This window comes from Bubalus kerabau, chromosome 6 (assembly GCF_029407905.1).
Source record: "Bubalus kerabau isolate K-KA32 ecotype Philippines breed swamp buffalo chromosome 6, PCC_UOA_SB_1v2, whole genome shotgun sequence".
Lineage (NCBI taxonomy): Eukaryota > Metazoa > Chordata > Mammalia > Artiodactyla > Bovidae > Bubalus > Bubalus kerabau.
The window spans coordinates 30877999-30900244 of NC_073629.1; the positions used below are offsets into that span (position 1 = coordinate 30877999).

Genomic DNA, 22246 nt, shown 5'->3' on the forward strand with positions numbered 1-22246 from the left:
CCCCCTCCCGCCGCGCGGCGCCCGGCGCGCTGCCGTCACGGGCCAGGCGCTTGGGAAAGAGCCCAAGCACTCGACACTCTCGCTGGAGATTGGCCCTCGGAGGAAAGGGGGCGGATCCCCGGCGAGAACGCTAACGACCGATTGGCTGACGGAAGTGAAGGAGGCGGGCACTAGGATGACTGAAGTTTAAAGAGGGTGGAAGAAAGTTTGAAGAGTCAGGGAGAGCGAGAAGGAGGGGCAGGGGTGTGGGATCGGCTCCAGAACGCAGGGCCGAGAGAGGCCCTCGGTGCGGCGGCCGCAGCAAGGAGAAAACTCGGATAGAAGAGCTGCCGAACTCCCCGAGGTGGAGGCATGGCTGGCGGGCTGGGTGGAGTAGGGGCGGAGCCTGGGCCCCTGTCTTCTCTGGGCACTGAGACTAGCTGGGGTACTTTGGAGGGCAGGCGTCATGCTGAGTCCGAGGACAGAGGTGGCAGAGCCTCGGGGTAGCCAGTTACAGCCGACCACTTAAAGTGAGTCAACGTTTCTCGTTCGTTCATTTCTTCAGCAAAAGTTATTATCCTTTGAGGCAAAGACTCCGGAGTCTGTTGATGGAACGTAAAACAGAGTCCTGCATACCGCTGTGTGACCTCAAATTGGACAACCTCTCTGAGCCACAGCATCTTCGGCTGTTAAGTGGAGATAATTATACCCTCCCAAGTTGTTGTACATGAGTTTGAGCAAGCTCCAGGAGTTGATGATGGACAGGGAAGCCTGGCGTGCTGCAGTCCATGGGGTCGCAAAGTGTCGGACACGACTGAGCGACTGAACGGAAGTTGTTGTAAAGATTACATGAGGTACCTATAAAATATCAGTATAGTGCCTGGCAGGGAGTAGGTACTTCTTACCATTTAATTGCTGATGAAGAGGAGGACGACTTTATGTCAGACACTGTGCTAGAATACTGGGGTCAAGAGTGAGGAAAACGGAAGTTCAGTTCTCAAGGCGATCACAGTCTAGTAGGAGAGACTGACAAGACTGCTGGGGGGGAGGGGGAGGAGGCGGAGGGGACGGGGGCAGGGCGGGGGTGGGGGAGGAAGATGGGCTATAATTGGATTAGGAACCAGCTAGCAAACCTGGGCTGGTATCCTGGCATGCTACTTACTTGCTATCTGGCCTTGACCAAATCTCAGTTTCAAGTTCACTCACCTGTAAAGGAGGTGGAGCGAGAACTTACAGTGAATAAAGGACATGTTAGGCCCATCCAACACTAATTTTTCACAACCTCTTCTTAAGCTTTCTCTTCTCCCTGATTTGGCTCACACTCTCCCCTTTTTATTTAAAACAATCCTATCCATCCTCAGCCCAAATGCCATCTCTTCCAGGTCACCTTGTCCTCAGGTGGAAAGTGTTTCCTCTGAGCTAGGATACTTTCACTTTTGCAGTAAGACATTTATATAGTCTCCTGTCTTCCTTTAATGGTTGGAGAAAACCCTTATTTAAACTATGAATAACTCCACAATCTCACCACGTCTCGGATAGACTGGCCCAAGCTTCAACAGCTGCAGTAATTTTGTTCACACCATTATATCAGTCAGGGCCTCCGCAGGAAACAAATGGTACTTTACAAAGATATGGGCAAGGTGTGGGAAACCACAAGGGAAAATGGAACCCTGAGGCTACAAGCTGCTCCATCTGTAAAAAGCAAGGGGAAAGGAACAGAACCAAAACTCATCACAGAAAGGGCAGCCTGACCGAAGCCTATGACCTTCAAACAGAGAGGCAGTCAGCCTAAGTAATCACCCAAGGACAAAGCCAGAGGATTTCTCTCTCACTCACCTCTCTCCTCCATCCTCCTGCTTGTGCATCCCAATAGACAGATCCAACCAGGAGCCAGAGAGCAGGAGAGCCTTTTGAAAGTCCCTGTCAGTCAATCAGACAGAGAAGAGGAAGCAGCACATCCAGAGAGAAAAAGGGAAAATAGCCAGCAGAGAGATCATGTGGATTGCTCAGATTACACAGATCTGAGACATAGCTGGAGTATTTTTTTCTGAACTACTACCTACACTAACAGATTCCTGGATGAAGTCTTAATAATCTCCACTTGATTTATTTTTGCAGCAATTCTGGGAAGACATCTTTTCTTGCCCAGATTGTATCTATCAGGATATCTTTAGCCACAACGAATGGAGTATCTAACAGTGACTTAAAGCGTGGAGTTATTTATTACATCTTTAACATGAGGTTCAAATGAAAGTAGTCTTGGGCTTAGTTCAGCAGTACAATCACATCATTGCGGACCCAAGCTCTTTTTGTGCCTGCTCTCTAAAATCATATTCATGTTGGGTTTTATCTCTGGGCTTCTCACCTCTAGATTGCAGTGTGGCTGCCATAGCTCCAGACATCACATCCTCAGAGGTCAAGCAGGAAGGAAAGGTTGTACAAGCAGGAACGAAGGAAAGGCACTGCTGCTACCATTTTTCTGAAGGAGAAAAATCTTTCCCAGACTGCCCTCACACCTGCCATAGAATCTCCCTTATTAGCCTGAAAATGGTCACATGCCCACTGCAGACCAGTCACTGACAAGAAAATGGAATTGCCATGGTTCAGTGACACCATGAGTCACTCTGAGCAAAATTGGGGTTCTGCTTCTTGAGGAGAAAGGGAGAATGATTGTTCAGTACATGCCCAACAGTATCTGCCACATGCCTCAACCACAGATAAGTTATATTGACCCTTAACAGAAAACTGCAGTAATTAGGAACTTGAGTTCTGGAGTCAGACTGGAAATCTCAGCTTTTCTACTTATTAGGTCTGAGATCTTGAGTAAACTTTTGTCTAACTTTGGTTTCCTCATCCACAAAATAGGTATAATAACAATACTCACCTACCTGAGTTGTGAGAACTGAATGGAGCTATTTGAGTCAAGCAAGCACTTAACATATGGTCTTATAAACAAACACTCAAGTTATTTTAATTTGTGCTAAATAGTAATATCTATGACAAGGCCAAAAGCATTGCTAAATCACCTTTATAACTCTCTATTTGATTCACCCCTCTTAAAAAGCTTAGGTTCAGTTTTAAAATAGTCTAGAAATAAGCTGCAAACCCCAGTGAATTAATTCTGGTAGGACACTAGTCTGGAAATTACTGCATAATTAAAGAAGTCACATTGCAAATGTCTCTCTCTAAAATGGCACCTAACCAAATAATCAGATCATATCCATATTGATCATTGTTTCCCAAACCTAATGGTTGGCTTAATAGCTGTGATTTCCATTGGGGAATATTAGAAGCGAAACAATATGGAATCTGGCTTAACAAAAACAAATGATGCAGTTGAATATGATGATCTCCAAGGTTTCTTGGGGCTACCTCTATCCATCTAATCTATGGAAACAAACATAGATGTGTGTCAATATGCAGAACTCATGTATTGGGCCCCACGATGGCTGCAGTGGCTCCAAATAACAACATCCAGTGACAGGAAGGAAGTGTGTCTCCTTTCCTGATTTCCTTTTAGCAGATCAAGGAAACTTTTCCCCAAAGGCCCCAGCAACGGTTTTCTTCTGTCTCATTGGTTGGACTTGCCCAAATGCCCTTTCCTGAATCAAAGAGGCAAAGGGTAGTGAAATACTTTTATCCAGTTTCCCCTTCTAGTGCTCAGAGAGGAATCCAGTGTCTTGTACACTGCATGGCTGCATAATATCTGAACATAGTTTGGCAGGGAAGGGGTCTCTTAGCAAATCTGAAGAGGAGAGATTGCTTGATTTGCTCCTAATACATATTACATATGGGCTTCCCTAATGGCTCAGACGGTAAAGAATCTGCCTGACAATGCAGGAGACCTGGGTACCATCCCTGGGTCAGAAGATCTATTGGAGAAAGGAATGGCTACCCACTCCAGTGTTCTTGCCTGGAGAATTCTATGGACAGAGGAGCCTGGAGGGCTACAGTCCACGGGGTCGCAAAGAGTCAGACATGACTGAGCACACACTCACATAGTATACTACACACACTCACATACATGTTTTCTGACAAGGTGGAAAGTTTATTCTGTTGTATAATATTGAGTGTTCCTAATGAAAGTTAAGTATTCGCTGACTAATACTTTCACTAAAGCGGAAAACTTCAGAAGGGCAAGTGTAAATTCCCAAATTCTCTCAAATGACCCAGGCTTACTTACTCCATTGTACAGAGATGCATCATATTGAGGTTTGTGTGCCAACAACTCTAGGGGCATCTCTCCCCTGAATAGTTCCCCTGCAGAGTGCATGGCTCTATGCCAAAGCAAAGCAAGTGTAGGGAGAACTTTTTTATTTATTTTTACATTCTCACTATTCCTTTCATGGAAACCTGAATTTCTAGTAACAGTAAATCAAATCATCATATTTATGATGAAGTCATTCTCAAGTATTAAGGTGGCAGAGCATGGGGGAGAAGTGGAGTGGAAAAATAAAAACAAATATTTGCCTTCTATGCAGAATACAGGAACATTTATCCTGCTTTTATTTCCATAGATGATACTGAAATCATCTTGGATTTTAAAAATTCTGATCCACAAAATCTTTCACTGCCTTAGAAAATGTTCATGCTTACCTGTATTGTGGAAATGATATATGTAATGCAGCCTAACATTAATAACCTAACTGAACTCAGGATTAATATTCTATTGTATCTTTATATTTTATTAGCATTTTTATTTGCCTAGGCCTGTGGGCTCATTTGTATGCTAATACTAAAATATGCTCACTTATAAAAGCAATTACATGGAAAATTTTATTTCAGTTAGACAAACTAATTTATTGTCAAAATCTGTATCACTGTTTATACATAAATGTGCATTTTTGCCCGTAGGTGCACTTGCCTGCAAATGACCAAACGCATCAAGCCCAGATTCACAGAACAATAGGAATATTCAGAACCAAGTGCAGTGCCAACATGCTTTCAAAGAGGTTAGTTAAGCAGTCAGATGTCAGGTTTTCCAGACGAAGTAGGACAGAGAACACTGAATGAAAGCGAAAATACCAAAATACCCATCTTTTATCTTTTAGCTTAACTATAACCTCCTACTCAAGACCAGCTTTGCTTTCCCACAGCAGGATGCCGTCTCATCCTTCTCCAAAACCAATAGCATGTTGTCTCTGTTTTCTTTTCCAGTAGACCTCAAGGTCCTTGAGAACATGGTCCCTTTTTGATTGAGTGGTGTATCCTCCATCCAATTGAGCGCTTTGTCTTTAGGACGCATTCCCTTGTTCAAATAACAGGAAGTACCTGTGATGAGCAGAAATGGTTTTAGGTGCTGTGCTGTGTGCTAAGTCGCTTCAGTTGTGTTCAACTCTTTGCAACCCCATGGACTATAGCCCTCCAGGCTCTTCTGTCCATGGGATTCTCCAGGGAAGAATACTGGAGTGGGTTGCCATTTCCTTCTCCGGTTTTAGGTGCTGGTTTACAGCAGTGAACACTTACAAGGTCCCTCCTTTCGTTGGGAAGACGACAGTGTAGGGGAGGAAAAAGTTTTCCCCAAGCCTCTTGGGGTCCCTAGCTGGGTCCAAAGATTAGATTGGCAAAGACAGATTAACAGGGGAAAGTATAGATATTTATGTAATATAAGTTGTATGTGACATGAGAGCCTTCATAAAGAAATGAAGACCAGAAGAAATGGTAACCCTGAGTGTTTTTATGCTACTGACAAAGAGTGGAAAGACATGGAAAGATATGATAAAGAGGATGAGCTAAGTGTAGTAAACTGAGGGAATTTAGCAAGGCCTGTTTGCTCGGATTCTTCCCCACTATCTGTCCATCTTGGATATAAGGATGTTTCTTTCTTTCCTGCAGGCAAAGGGAAAATTCCTCTCACCTGAGGGCCACGAGCGGCTTCGGGGATGAAGGACTGGAGGACAGAGAGAACTTCCACTTCTGCCAGTTTCTTCAGATTCCTTCAGCTTAAGATATTCAGTGTGCCAAATGGCCATATTTTGGGGTATCATTTCCTGAATCCCATAAACAGCAAACCCAAAACAAGTAAATGATCAAGAGAGTTTTCCGTAGTAATAGTGGTAGTAGTGCTTAGTCGATCAGTTGTGTCTGACTTTTTGCAACTTCATGGACTGTAGCCCGCCAGGCTGCTCCATCCATGGGATTTCCCAAGCAAGAATACTGGAGTGGGTTGCCATTCCCTTCTCCAGGGGATCTTCCTGACTTAGGGATCAAACCCGTGTCTCCTGCAGTGGCAGCAGATTCAGGGATCAAACCGTGTCTCCTTGTTTCCTGCAGTGGCAGCCAGATTCTTTACCACTAGCGCCACCTGGGACGCCCCCGCCTCTCGTTATTAATAGTACTATAATTAAAAGATGAAATATAAGTGATGGGTGATCAGGAAAGGACAGAGGCTACATTAGACGGAGGTCACAGAGAACGTCTGGCTGAGAAGGCTACAGTTTGCCAAGACCTGAATGACAAGTAAGAGGAAATTAACTGAGGACCTGAGATCCAAGAATTCCAGGCCAATTTCAGACCTTGGATCTGAAATTGAAGAACAGAGGCATGCTAAGGTGGCTGGAGCCTGGTTACCCAGGAGACAGTGGTAGGAAAAGAATTCAGAGAGGAATGCTAGAGGCAAGATCACATACGGCCTTTCAGCCAAGGCAAGGACTTTAAATTTTACTCAGAGCACAATGAGTGTTAAGGAGAGAAGTAGACTGATGGCTCTGATTGCTACAGAAAGGACAGAGGTGACAGTAGAAGCAGGGAAGTCAGAGAGAAACCAGGTATAGATGCCCCATGATAGATGACCGTGGCATGCAGCATCGAAACAATGAAGATGAAAACGTGTTGAATGCGCTGTGGAAATCAGAAATTATAGTTTTAATTTCCTAGACTGATCACAGTTAAAGAAATATGTTACAATTGTATTTAATAAGCAGCTTTGTGGAATGTAATTGCTTTGTTGAAATGTCCCTTCACAGTAAGATAAGGAGGAAGTTAGAAAACAAAGTGGGAGAAATTCTTAATTAAGTTTAAATTTATACAGGTTCTTTTATTATGTTTATTGAGAAGAGCATCCAGAGAGATGGAATATTAATTTCAAGGTTTTTGTTTAATCTTAGGAAGGTAGCATCCACTCAAAGCATATGATGCTTATGAAACAACATATATTGTTTTTTTTCCATCTATTGGGTGTGTTGTTATAAGAAGTGACATTTGTTTCTTAGCTCACAAACTTGGGTTTCAAAAGAGCTTTCCCATCATATAAAAGCTAGGTTCTTTGACTAGTTAGAACTTCAGGCCCTTGAGTCTTATTTTCTCATTGCAGTCTGAAAGCTAACAAACAGTGCCTTTGGTGGATTCCAATACAACGCGCTATGTGAAGTTCCCTGTCTTCAACAGAAGGAAAACTCTCATTTACTTGGCTGAGATTAGGTGAAGCATTTCCAAATGCACACTCCCAAATTTCACAGTAAAAATGATTGGAAACACACCACATGAGCTTAAAATAAACACATCCCATTCAAAAACCGGGTACTGTGGCCTTTCTTATACTTAACAAAAATATAAAAATAAAATCTCTATTCCCCTTTATTCAAAAAGGGAGAGTAACCTCATTGGATTTGGGGTGAGGGAGGGAGGGAAAGACTGAGTGTCAGTTCAGCAGCAGGGGCAACATGCTAGATAGTATGGGTTCTGATGAAGTGTTTCTGTGCAGAGAACCTAAAGTTAATCTTGGCACATTTAAATATGTAATAGTTGTCTGTTAAGAGAGTATATCTGAAAAGTTCTCGTCACAAGAGAAAAAAAATTGTAACTGTGGTGATGGGTGTTAATTAGACTTATCGTGGTGCTCATTTTGCAATATATGCATATATATATTAAATTATGCTCTACACTTGAAACTTATATAATGCTATATGTCAATTATACAATAAACAACTGTCCATTCACAGTTTGATGGGCACAAAGGACAAAGAGAGCAACTGGTTATATCAATAGCAAGCTTTCAGAAGCACTAATACAAAAAATACTTGGTTAATGTTGAAGGTTACCACTTCAGTCTTGTTGTGTTAGAGAATGTTAATAGGTTGAAAATTTCACCTTTGCAAGGTGTTATAGACTGAACAGTGTCCCCCCACCCCAATTCATATGAAGCCTTAACCCCAAATTTGACGGTATTTGGTAACTGGACCTTTAAGGAGGTAATTATGGTTATGTGAAGTCATAAGGGTGGGGCTCTAATTCAGTAGGATTGGTGGCCTCTTGAGAAGAGAGACTTCCCTCCCACTTGACTCTACTCCAGCTACACTAGCCTTCTTGCAATTCCTTCAACATGCCAAAAATGCTCCTGCCTTAGATCTCCCTCTGCCTAAAATGCTTTTCCCTACAGGGTTGTTTTGACTCATTCCTTCGCCTCCTCTTGACATTGGCTCAAGTGCCACTTAGGCATGGACTCCACTTGACCTTACTATTTTAAAATGTGACATTCCCTCAACTACTAAACCTTCATGCCCTCCTCTCTCTTTTCTTACCTTAGTCTACAGCATTTACAACTTTCTGATATACTATATGATTCACTTATTATGTCTCTTATTTTTGTCTGCCTCTGCCCTAAGGTAGGAGAAGGCAATGGCAACCCACTCCAGTACTCTTGCCTGGAAAATCCCATGGACGGAGGAGCCTGGTAGGCTGCAGTTCATGGGGTCACTACGAGTCAGACGCGACTGAGCGACTTCACTTTCACTTTTCACTTTCAGCAACCCACTCCAGTGTTCTTGCCTGGAGAATCCCAGGGACAGGGGAGCCTGGTGGGCTGCCGTCTATGGGGTCGCACAGGGTTGGACACGACTGAAGCGACTTAGCAGCAGCAGCAGCCCTAAGGTATAAGTTCCATGAGGGCAGGGGTCTTTGTTTTGTTCACTGATTTATTCACAGTGCCTAGAATAGCACCTAGCTTAATAGTCTGGACTCAAATAATACTTGTTTGCTCAAGTGCTTTCCCTTCAGAGTTCTTTCAGATATATTAACTATGCTTGGTAATTTAATCTTCACAATAATTTTAAATAATGCAGTCTTTAAAAATAATCCTGTGCAGTAGTTGTCGTGCATATTCCTATTCAGTAGTGGGTCAGAAAGGTCACGATAGTCATCCGCACATTTTTCAACATTACACGTCAGTCAAACAGATATTCTCTCCACATCTATACTCTTCCTATACTGTGGTGATCATTCTAAGAAATTTTCCTGTGGAACAATATGTTAAAATACTCAAATTTAAAAATAGTGGTCTCTAGTGCAACTGCATCAGAATGGTTAAAATGGAAAAAAAAAAAACTGACCTTATTAATTGCTGACAAAAACAGTAGACACCTGAGAACACTTACACACTGCTAATGAGAATGTAAATTGGTTCAACCACTTTGGTAAACTGGCAGGTTCTAATAAAGTTAGCAAATGTATACCCTAGGATTCATCAATTCTACTCTTGGGTGTATACCCAACAGAAACGCGTATGTATGTTCTCCAAAAGATCTATACAAAAATTATTCATAATAGCCCTAAACTGGAAGCAACCCAAATGTCCATTAAGATTAGAATGGCCACATAAATCCTGGTACATTCTTAGAGTACCATACAGCAATGGGAGAACAAAGTACAACACAACAAACGGATGAATGTCACAAGCATAATTTTAAGCAAAAGCAAACATACACAAAAGTACACACTATATGATTCCACTGATATGAATTTCAAGAACAGGCACAACTAATATATGGTGATTAAGTTCAGAATAATGATTACCTTTGAGGGAATATTAGCCTAATGAGGCCAAAAGGACTTCCTAGGGTCTTGGTAATGTCCTCTATCTAGATCTGGGTAGTGTTTTAAAAGGATACGTTTGAAGGGTATGTGTGCTTAGTGGCTCAGTCATGTCCAACTCTTTGCAACCCCAGGGACCCCCGTGTGACCCCACCAGGTTCCTCAGTACATGGGGATTCTTCAGGCAAGAATACTGGAGTGGGTTGCCATGCCCTCCTCCAGGGGATCATCGTCCCAACCCAGGGATCAAACCCAGGTCTCCTGCATTGCAGGCGAATCTTTATTGTCTGAGCCACCGGGGAAGCCCTTTAAAGGATATAAATATATGCATAAATTAATCTAGCTGTACACTTAAGACTATATACTTTATTGCAAACCATGTGACCAACAAGGGCTTAATTTCCAAAATATACAGCTTATGCAACACACAAAAAAACAAACAAGCCAACCAAAAACAATGGCAGAAGAACAAAATAGGTATTTGTCCAAAGAAGACATACAGATGGTCAACAGGCACATGAGAAGTTACTCAATATTGCTAATTATTAAAGAAATGCAAATCAAAATTATAATGAGGTACCACCTCATACTGGTCAGAATGGTCATTATTAGGAAGTCTACAAATAACAAGTGCTGAAGAGGGTGTGGAGAAAAGGGAACCATTCTACCCTGTTGATGGCAATGTAGGTTGGTGCAGCCACTATGGAGGTTCCTTAAAAAACTAAAATTAGAGTTACCATATGATCCTGCAATCCCAAACTCCTGGGCATATATCTGGAGAAAACTCTAATTCAAAAAGATATATGCACTCCAAATTTTGTAGCAGCACAATTCACAACAGCCAAGACATCGAAGCAACCTAAATGTCCACTGAAATATGAAAGGATGAAGTTGTAGTAGATATACACAGTGGAATATTACTCATAAAAGAGAATGAAATAATGCCATTTGGAAGAATATGGGTAGACTAGAGATTGTCAAAGAAAGATAAATATCATATATCACTTCTATGTGGAATCTAAAAAATAATATAAGGAACTTATTTACAAAACAGAAACAGGCTTACCATCACAGAAAACAAATGTATGCTTACCAAAGGGGAAAGGGAGAGAGAGGGATAATTTAGGATTGGGATTAGCAGGTATAAATTATGTATAAAATAAACAAGGTCCTACTGAATAGCATGGGGAACTATATTTAATATCTTGTAATAAACTACAATGGAAAAGAATCTATGTATACATACATACAATTGAATTACTTCTCTGTACACCAGAAACTAACACAGTGTAAATCAACCATACTTCAATTAAAAAATTTTGACTACAAAAATTTTTAAGTATGCATGGCAAAACAATTACCATAAACAAACTTTAAAAATACAGTCCTGGCACAAATATTTACACCATTTATTGACAAAGGCAGATTTCCTTCTTATAAAGGAAGTTCTTATAAATTAATAAGCAAGCTAAGCAAAAAAAATAAGTAGTCCATTGGAAAGACAGGCTAAATTAGAATATAGAAAGATAATAAACTGACTTTATATGAAAAGGTGTCAATTTTTAAACAACAATAAAATTCCATTTTTCTCCTAATAGGCAAAGAACAAAGGTTTGGTAATGTTGCTGAAATTCTATAAATTAGAATATTTTGGTGGGTAATATGCTACCATCTGAATTTTTTAAATTTCAGTACACTTCCATTACTAGGAATTTTCAAAGACTTATGTACTAATAAGTATATTGCAGCATTGTATGCTGTTAAAATGTCTACAACAGAGGCTGGTTAAATGAATTGTGAAATATACATTCAATCGAATATTGTGCAGAATAAGTTAGAACTTTATCTACTGTTTTGGAAAGCTCCTTAAGATATATATTTTTAAAGATACAGATGTGCTTCCTCCTATTTGGATTAAAAAGGGGGAGGAGTCTGATAGATACTTGCACACACTCCTATAGGCCTATATCCTCTGGAGGACACAGAGTTAAATTAATGGCTGTGGTTGTCTGTGGGCAGTAAGACTGGGAGGGTGAAAGGGAGAAATTCTTTTCACTAAATATCCTTTTGCCCTGTGAATTATTACTTTTACAAAGTCTATGTATTACTTTAAAAAAGAAGAAGAAGAAAAATAGAAGTACTATGTTTAAAGGAGAGAAGGAAGTGAAGTGAAAAAGAGGGAGGAGGGGAGGGAAAGGAAGTAATTGAGGACAAAGAAAAATAATCAAGACCTGCGTTTCTGCCTGCCCCATGTAGCATAGCCCAATGTCTGACACAGAGGAGGCTGAGTAAATAAAACTCCTGAATCTACTCTACCAATCCTGAATCTCATCCAAGCTCAGATTAACCTTTTAAAACCAGACAACTCGGGCCAAGAGATAATTGAGCCAGGGAATTTTCTGGTTCTTAGAGATAGTCTATTCTAGTAAGAAATTAAACTTTACCAAGTACTTACTGACTCTAGATGAGATCACGGCAAATCAACATTGGTGGAAAAACACTATTATCCCAAAGCAGCACATTACAAATCTGAACCAGAGATAGACATGTTAGAAGTCACTAGGACAATTCAACAACTCTATATGTGCCAATTTTGGTGCTTCTAGCAATTAAAAAAAAATTTTTTTAATGAATAGCTTTACTTTCTGTTTAATTACATTTTAATTAAAAGCTAGAATTGAAAAAAAGAGGTTACTAGGAGAAGACCACCTGGCAAAAATGTCATCAGTATTAGTTTTGGAAGAGATTCAAGGCTCAACTGATTTCCATATTGGGGATGGCTTGTAGAGAGCATTCTTGCCATGTTTTTCTTGATCTAGGGGGTTAATCTATACCAAAAGGAAGCCATTTTCATGTGAATTTTAGCAAAGTTTTTACAGAATATTAATGGAACAATCGGAGAAGGAAATGGCAACTCACTCCAGTACTCTTGCCTGGAAAATTCTATGGATGGAGGAGCCTGGTGGGCTGCAGTCCATGGGGTCGCAGAGTCGAACATGACTGAGCAACTTCACTTTTTCTTTCCATAGTTCCTGTTGGAAAAGGAAATGGCAACCCACTCTGGTGTTCTTGCCTGGAGAATCCCATGGATGGAGAGGCCTGGTGGGCTGCAGTCTATGGGGTTGCCAAGAGTTGGACACGACTAAGCAATTAACACACACACACACAATAGAGCAATAGCCAATGAAAAGAGGTAGTAAAACTTGGAAAATTCTCAGGAATTTACTTTTTAATGTATTTAGTGTCAGATTGGCTGCTATTACTGAAATAGGTCAGACAGAGAGAGAGACATACTGTATAATCTCATTTATATGTGGAATCTTAAAAAAAAAAACAAAACTTGAACTCATACAAACAGAGCAGATTGGTGGTTACCAGAGGTGAGTGAGGGGTCAGGGAAATGAATGAAGGTGGTCAAAGGTATAAACTTCCAGATGTAAGATAACTAAGTTCTGGGGATATAATAGTTACAGTATGGTTAACAATAATATTACATATTTGAAAGTTGCTAGGAGAGTAGATCAAGTTTTTAATCACACACAAAAAATTCATAACTATGTGGGGTGACAGATGTTAAACTCACTGTGGTGATTATTTCACAATATATGCGTATATCAAATCATTATATTGTACACAAACTAATACAATGCTGTATACCAATTATCACGATAAAACTAGAAAATAATTTTAATGATCTTTTTGCTTAGACCTTTTTGTCACAACCAAAACAGTTTTACAGCCTTTGCTGATTTATAAATGATCATGTAAAATTCACCAGAGTAAGAGGGAAAACTGGGTTAATTATGTGTGTGTGTGTACATTATATATATATCTGAATGATTTTTTTTGAGGAAGATTTAACAAACAAACCCAGAAACTCAGAATCTACTGGCTGTGTCAGCTTGTCCCACACACTTGCCACAATTGTCTCGAAAAGAGTAAAGACGCTAGGCACCGAGTATTCTAAAAAAATCCAACTAATCAGTTGGAATATTCCAAATCTAAGAAATTTAACCAGTCCCTTACTCTCTGCATCAGTGATGCACTACACTGAGAACAGTTGTTCTGAATGGTGACCATGAGACAACAGAAAGCCAGTTACCTGAAAGAACAATACATAGGCTCACAGATTTGTGCACCTGGAGGAGTTAAAAATCACTTACTGCCTACTAATGCAGGGAGATGGACTTGTGCCATTTTCAACAACATAAAGTGAAATATATGTTTTAGACTAATCATTAAGTAACTGAAAAATTAAATATATAAGAACAAGGGTCTTCCAATTGACTAAGGCTCTACAAGAGAATTTTACCATGATGGGCTTGCTTAGATATTGGGGAACACAGACGCTTAAACAACCCCTCCTTTTCTCCATCCTATAACTCAGATGAAGGGACAAATATTCTATTTTTCAAAGTAATCTTTGAGGGATATCATATGTCTTGCTTTGAAGTATTAGCAAACCTGTGCAGTAGAAAGTGGAAGAAACATAGTTACTAGGTTTTTACTTGGGTCCTAGTCCTGTTCATCCAAAGTTGAGTGAGCTGAAAACAAATCAAACTCAAAAAAGAAAAAAAAAAAAGATGACTTTTAGAAACTTGGTATAAAGAAAAAAAGGACAATATTCATCTATCATGAATAAGAATCTTTCCAGCTGTTAAAAAAAAAAAACCTACTCAAAATAATCGACATACAAGAACTGTTGAAGTTTAGAAACATTGGAATTATATTTTTTCTGACCAAAACTATAACCTCTCCAAGTTGCAAAATGCAGTGAATTCAGCATTAGCTGAACCAAGGACAAGCTTACTCCCAGAATCTGAATTCCCAGTTCTGGAAGTGTGTGACACCCTGGTCCTTTGGGGAGCCTCACACTCCTGTACTCAGCAAGAGGTCGACTATTGCTTCTTCCAACACCACTTGAGAGAAGAAACAAACATCGCAGAAGTACTGTGACTCTTAGAGGCAGAGACTCACCTTAAATTAGTTTTCCAACGATGGCTTACAGGCTGAGATGCATGCTCTTGATTTCTTTGCATGGCTCTCAGCACAATGCTTATGTCATAGCTTGGCCTTTTCACAAAAATTAAGCTCTGTGCCAGGACAAGTTGCTAGTTGTATCAAGAGTCTTAAACTTTGAAATCCCCAAATAAATTATTTTAAAGATCTTGAGCACTCGTTCAGATGATAAATTATGACATTTATACACAAACCAATCTGAATTCAAACATAGGGGATCCCGAGGGGCTGGAGTATTGAGGGATGGAAGGGTCTATGACGACAAGGTAGTAGAAAGAATTCTGGGAAGAATATTGGAAGACCTTGAATGTCAAAGAGGCTTGACTGTCCTTGGTAACTGTGGAAAGTCCTAATGGATTAGAAAGCAGAGCAACAGTATAATCAAAGTGATGCTTTTAGGCCACTGAAGAAATGAGAAATTGAAGAAGAAATTCGTTTTTTTTAACTCACGTATGTAGTAAAGATTATTGAGAAGGCATCACAACAAATTAACAGTAATTCAGTAATTATGTGATGGAATTATCAATGCTTTTTATTTTATCCATCTGTTACTTAATTTTATTAATAATACATATGTGTTGCTTTGCATAAAAGAAGGCCTAAATCATGTGATTATATTGAAAAAATTCAAACAAATAGAAGAAAGAATAGTAAGATGAATCTCATAGTCACCCAAATTAAACAATGATCGAGGTTGTCATATTTGCTCTCTCTCTTTCTTTCCTTTTATTCCCGCTTCAATATCCTAACCTGGCTGGTTCCTGTGTCTTTCTGACCTGACCCTTTAGTTCCTGATAGCTTCCTTGCTTTCCAGCACAGCAAGATGTCCAGACTCCTCTTAATTTCCTGCCACAGGTCTGAAATCAGCCTATCTTTCAAGGTGCTCTGTTTCCTTTCAACGGGTGAACAATTATTTTAAGAAATAAAGGTTAAGCTAACAGCCAATTTTATATAGAAGCAATTCCTGGACTACTGTGGGGGCTACCATCTTGAGACTTGTGGGGAAGATATTAAAAACAGCATTAAGTAAACGAAAATATGTAAGCGGTCTAAAAATGAATCTGCTTTTTAAAACAAAACAGATCTGTCAGTGTTAAAATCTTGCCGTAGTAGGCAAATAGATGGGGAAACAGTGACAGACTTTCATTTTCTTGGGCTCCAAAATCACTGCAGATGGTGACTGCAGCCATGAAATTAAAAGATGCTTGCTTCTTGGAAGAAAAGCTATGACAAACCTAGACAGTGTATTAAAAAGCAGAGACATTAGTTTACTAACAAAAGTCCATCTAGTCAAAGCTATGGTTTTTCCAGTAGTCATGTATAGATGTGAGAGTTGGACTATAATGAAAGCTGAGTGCTGAAGAATTGATGCTTTCAAGCTGTGGTGTTGGAGAAGAGTCTTGAGAGTCCCTTGGACTGCAAGGAGATCCAACCAGTCCATCCTAAAGGAAGTCAGTCCTGAGTATTCATTGGAAGGACTGATGCTGAAGCTGAAACTCCAATACTTTGACTACCTGATGCAAAGAGCTGACTCGTTGGAAAAGACCCTGATGCTGGGAAAGATTGAAGGCAGGAGAAGAAGGGGACAACAGAGATGAGATGGTTGGATGGCACCACCGACTCAATGGACATGAGTTTGAACAAGCTCCGGTGAAGGATAGGGAAGCCTGGTGTGCTGCAGTCCGTGCGGTCTCAAAGAGTAGGACACGACTGAGCGACTGAACCACCACCACCCAGTAGGTAACCCTTCTCCTGAGTATCCTTCAATTTAGGAGATATTCAGGTTCTTTGTGAATGTTTTAAGTAAACATTTCCAGCCAGTTCTTACTGGATAGAACTTAGCATATTCTACAATAGCACCTTCATTTCATTTTCATACATCTTAGCAAGATGTTAAGTAATAAATAACACCTTCTCCTTTCTGCTTGAGGGACATTTTTGTCCTGTGGTCTAAGCCTAAACAAAGTAGCACTGCTCCCTTCACACCATGGGAGCCAAGATTTTTCTAACCTTTAAAGCAATGATTCTTAATTTTTTTCTCCCCACCACATGTGAGAAATACTGAACATGTGTGTGTTTAAATAATACCTAAACCATAAGAAGTGTTTACTGAGTACACCAGCACTGTTCTCAGTCCTTACACACATTAACAATTCTGGCAACAACCCTATGAAGTAGGTTTTTAAATTTTTCCCAAGGGGCACTAGAGGTAAAGACTTCGCCTGCCAATGCAGGAGACATAAGAGATGTGGATTGGATCTCTGGGTTGGGAAGATCCCGTGGAGTAGGAATGGTAACTCCCTCCAGTATTCCTGCCTAGAAAATTCCATGGACAGAGGAGTCTGGCAGGCTACAGTCTATGGAGTCGCAAAGAGTTGGACACAACTGAGATAGTTTCTACTACTCTACTACTATAGTTGATTTACTCATTTTTATAGATAAAGACACCAAAGAGTAAAGGGGAATAAGTAAGGATCCCAAGACCATTCAGCCATCATGTGATGGAGCCAGAATTTGAACTCAGGCAATCTAGTAACAAACTTACTTAGGTTCCCTGCCTCCCCCGCCACCTCCCTAAACAAATAGAAAATTCCCAAACTTCAAAACCACCACTGGAAAGAACTTACTCTGTTTCAGAGTGAAGTACCAGGGCTTCCCTGATGGCTAAGTGGTAAAGAGTCTGCCTGCCAATGCAGGAGTGAAGTGAAAGTGAAGTCGCTCAGTCGTGTCCGACTCTTTGTGACCCCATGGACTGTAGCCTACCAGGCTCCTCTGTCCATGGGATTTTCCAGGCAATAGTACTGGAGTGGATTGCCATTTCCTTCTCCAGGGGATCTTCCCGACCCAGGGATCGAACCCAGGTCTCCTACATTGTAGACAGACACTTTACCATCTGAGCCACCAGGGAAGTCCAGGAGACACGGGTTTAATCCCTGAACCGGCACGATCCCATATGACTTGAGGGACAGCTAAACCCATGAACCAGAACTGTTGGGCCTCTGCTCTAAAGCTTGGGGACCGCAACTAATGAAGCCCACATGCCCTAGAGCCCATGCTCCACAACAAGAAAAGCCACCACAACGAGAAGCCCTCACACTACAACTAGAAAGTAGCCCCCACTCTCCCCAACTAGAGAAAATCTTTGTGCAACAACAAAGACCCATCATAGTTTAAAAAAAAAGAGTGAGGTACTAGAGCCCCTCACGCTATAAGCAAGAAAACAAGGTGCCCACTCTTACCATGATACTGGCCTGGCTGACCCAATAACAACATGTTCAGTTGGCCACTGTATTGTTGTAGCCCAGGTGGCACAGTGGTAAAGAAACCACCTGCCAATGCAAGAGATGTGGCTGCGATCCCTGGGTTGGGAAGATCCTCTGAAGAAGGAAATGGCAACCCGCTCTCCAGTATTCTTTCCTGGGAAATCCCATGGACAGGGGAGCCTGGCAGGCTGCAGGCTATGGGATCACAAAGAGTCTGACACAACTGAGCATACACACAAACACACACATAGTTGTTACCCAGGAAAGAACCAAACATGTATTTATTGTACTTTTACTGAGGGCACTTTTCTCATTGTATTATACAAGCTCCATTTAGGCAAGGACAATTATCTTCATCTTTGTAGCTCAAAATCATTCCTGGCACATAGGAAGGAAATATACAATTTTTGAATTAAAGTTAAGAGCTCTGGCTTTTTTTCTTAAATGCATATTACACCCGTGATACCTATGTATAGGTAACTATATTTTGTCTAAATCCAGACACTTCTGAAAGTGAAAGAGGGTTCTAGCATTAATTATACTGAAACAACAACAATAAAACCAAAGCCTTCTTACTTGAGCAGTTTTGCTGCATAAACCAGCATAACTAATCAAATAAACAGAGTCCCAGGACAGGGTAATTTATGAAGTTAGTGTACTATATTTTAGAAGAAAAAAGGCTATTTTGTAGTATAAATTTGTCAGGCAGAACTGTAGTTCTTTCCTCTTTACCTGTTTTTATGGCCCATTAGTGGAAACTTGTCCTGTCATCTTTTTAAGTCCTTTATTTATGCTGCTGTTCTATTCCAAACAACATAAGTATCTGCAGATATCTGCTAATACACTTAATCTTTGTTCTCAGTTGAAGTTTTAAAATAAACTGTAAATTCAATGGATATGTTCATAATCAAACTCTAGGAGCATTTATATATAATTCTTATTTTTAAGGTTAAACGATAAGTTCACCCTTATATGTTAGGGATGGAAAAACTTGATGGGCAATTCAGAGAAGTCTTTATTCTTCCTTTTTTTTTTTTTTTAAGGTATTCATCTTTCAGTCTTTGTGACCAGAAAAATCAGTATTTACGGTTTCTATGAACTTTTCTCATATTCCAGCTGTGGTGGTGAAAATCTGGTTGTCTACATTCCCATAAATGATTTAGCTTTCCTGCTTTGTCAGCTCAGCCCTTTAAGTCTCCTGTGAGCTAGAGCAAGGATATAATATCATTTGCAGTGTTATTTGCAAACATAAAAGGAAATGTCGGTATATGGCTCATAGACACCATTTACGTTCTGTTGTAGACAAGGAAGCCGGAAACATAATCATAGTAGTTATAGATTAAAATGGTTTGCCTGTTGTTCCATAAAACACTTGTTTTCATTTACCCCTCCAAGTCTGTGCAATTCAGCCCAGCTACTGTGAAGCAGAAAATATTATCAATTAGAGCCCCAGCATGTTAATCCTGAATCACAGGGCTTCAGTACCCTGGTGTGTTATGATACCCAAAGCTATACCCTACTTCCCGCCCCAGCACACATATCACAGCAGGACTAGATGTGTTCAGAGGCTAGATGTGTACTGAAAATTAATAGAGAGCAAAATTGAAAAGGTGAAAAGTTAAGAAACAAGTTTCTTAGAAGGTAAAAATCGGGAAAATCGGAACAATAGGAATTTAAAAAATTGATATATGACCCACCACTCTTGTCCCTTTTAGGACAGGAAGGCCTACACCTTTAAATGGGCAAAATTGGGAGTGACTAACAGGTCAGTCAGTACCTCACAGCAAACTCAGTATGTCTAAAATTGAACTCATTTTCTCCTTTCTCTCTCACCCAACACCAGCTTCTTGATCAATGGTGAGATCACTGGAAAGGCTAGACATTAAAGTCATTTTAACTGAAGTCCAGGCCTTTTTCAGGGCTTCCCAAGTGGCTCAGTGGTAAAGAATGTGACTGCCAGTGCAGGAGATAGAAGTTTGATCCCCGGGTTGGGAAGATCCCCTGGAGAAGGAAATGGCAACCCATTCCAATATTCTTGCCTGAGAAATCCCATGAACAGAGGAGCCTGGGAGCTACAGTCCATAGGGTCTCAAAGAGTCAGATAGGACTTAGCAACCAATTAAAACAAAAACAAGTCTTTCATATGCATAGCAATTCATCAACAAGTGCTGTGGGTGGGTTTTTTGCTTTGAAATATTTATTGTATCTAAAGTTTATTTTTCATTTCCATTGCCTCATTCTTGTCCAGCCTTCTCTGATTCATCCACAGACCATTAAAACAGCTTTCCAGCTGGTCCCTCCATTAGCACTTGATCCTCCATTTCCAATTCATCCTACATACTTTGTAAGTGGCACTCTTCCCAAAATACCACTTTCATTATCCTCCTCTAGGGAGGTTCAGCAGCTCTATCACTTCAAATCCAGATTCCCCTCCATCCTTCTCAATCTTACTTCTTTGGTTCTGAATATTCTATTTCTTTGATCTGGTCAAGTTCTTCTCTATACAAGCCCACAGACATCTCTCCCAGCAGTTCCTTGGCCCTCTTGCCTGGCACATCCTTTTTCCTTCTGCCATCACAATTCAGCAAGTTCAAGACCTACCTCCAACCCTTTCTGTCTCTGAAGTCTGCTGTTTGGCCAACATTGGCCTCCTTTTGCCCTCGGGCAAAGCACTGCTGTCCTTGTGGGTGGTTGATTCAACCTTGAACAGGAGAGGCAGAGGAAGGTTGCAGTGCTTCAGGGTAATTCCTGAGTCCTGTGTCCTCTTTTTAAAAACGTGACCAAAAATAAATAAATAAAATAAAAATGTGACCTTGCATTCGTTACTTAACCTCTCTCAGCCCCCATTTATTAATCTATAAAGTGGGAATAATAATAGGAGACACCTTATGGAGGCTTTGAGGGATTATTTGAGACAATCCAAATGAAGTCATCTTAATATGGGAAGTGCCCAGTAAATGCTAGATGTTGTTCCTCTTCGTGCAGCATTTGTGGAGTCCAGGCTCAAGGGCCCTGCCTCCAGGAGTTCACAATCTAGTAGAAAAGAAAGACTCTGTGTGTGTTCCTATATATGTACCCACAGGGCAAGAGCGGTGGAGTCGGGAATGACAAGGTAACTAAGGAATCCAGAGGAAAAGTCAGGTCATGCTAACAAATGAAAGTCTATGTGGTTGCTTTGGAAAATATTGAGTTTGACATCAACCAAACCATGTTTTGGTTTGCCCCTCCAGATCGGTTTCTTTGGTTTTTTTTTTTTGGCTGCACCACTCAGCATATGGGATCCCAGTTCTCTGACCAGGGATCGAACCTGTGCCCCCTGCAGAGGCGGCGCGGACTCCTAACCACTGGACCGCTGGGGAATTCCCCCTCCAGATCCGCGTTTCATCTTCCCCTACTCTACCCTGGGCTCCAGGGATACAGATCTGAAGAACAATATCCACAGCCTGCCATTTCCTCTAGCTTTTGAGTTTGGCCAATGTGGAATTGAGCAGGAGGTAGGAAGGAAGGAAGAGAGTAAGGTCTGGGTATTTACTTCTCTAGTTTGTTTTTAACCAATAAGACCACTTTGAGCTGCTTGCATCCCTGGGTGAAAGTGTTAGTTGCTCAGTTGTGTCCAGTTCTTTGTGACCCCATGGACTGTAGCCTCTCACATTCCTCTGTCCATGGAATTCTCCAGCTAAGAATACTAGAGTGGGTTGCCATTCCCTTCTCCAGGAGATCTGCTTGACCCAGGGATCAAACCCAGGTCTCTTGCATTGTAGACAGATTCTTTACCGTTTTAACCATCAGGAAAGCCAATTACTATTCTCTCAAGGCAGTCTGCTCTCCACCACTCTAGGTTTTAGAAACTGCTCCATCTCCTCACCCCTAGGGATTTAGAGCCAGTGAAAGCCCAGCTCTCACTAGCCCCCTACAGTTCCTCTGCCCCAAAACCTTTGTAAATAGTCTCTTGGTAAATAATCCCTCCTGGAATTATCCCAATTTGCATATGCCATCTGTTTCCTGTTGAGACCCTAAGTGGTATACCATGTTGATCTGGCTATGTGATTTCAGGTCTAGAATTTGGAAGAGATGTTTCTAAGTTGGAGCTGGGGGAGGGAACAAGATCACTGACTGAGAGGGAGTATATGAGGTAAGGAGCATTAGAGGAAGAACCTGGGGTGACCTCCATGTACTCC

General features: G+C 40.8%; 1 long non-coding RNA gene across 1 annotated transcript; it reads left to right on the plus strand.

Moving 5' to 3' along the window:
• The first annotated feature begins 212 nt into the window (after positions 1–212).
• Positions 213–7493, plus strand: LOC129654933 (uncharacterized). Its single transcript, XR_008715663.1, has 3 exons — positions 213–343; positions 545–833; positions 5815–7493. It is a non-coding gene; the product is annotated as an uncharacterized LOC129654933 (long non-coding RNA).
• The last annotated feature ends 14753 nt before the right edge of the window (positions 7494–22246 follow it).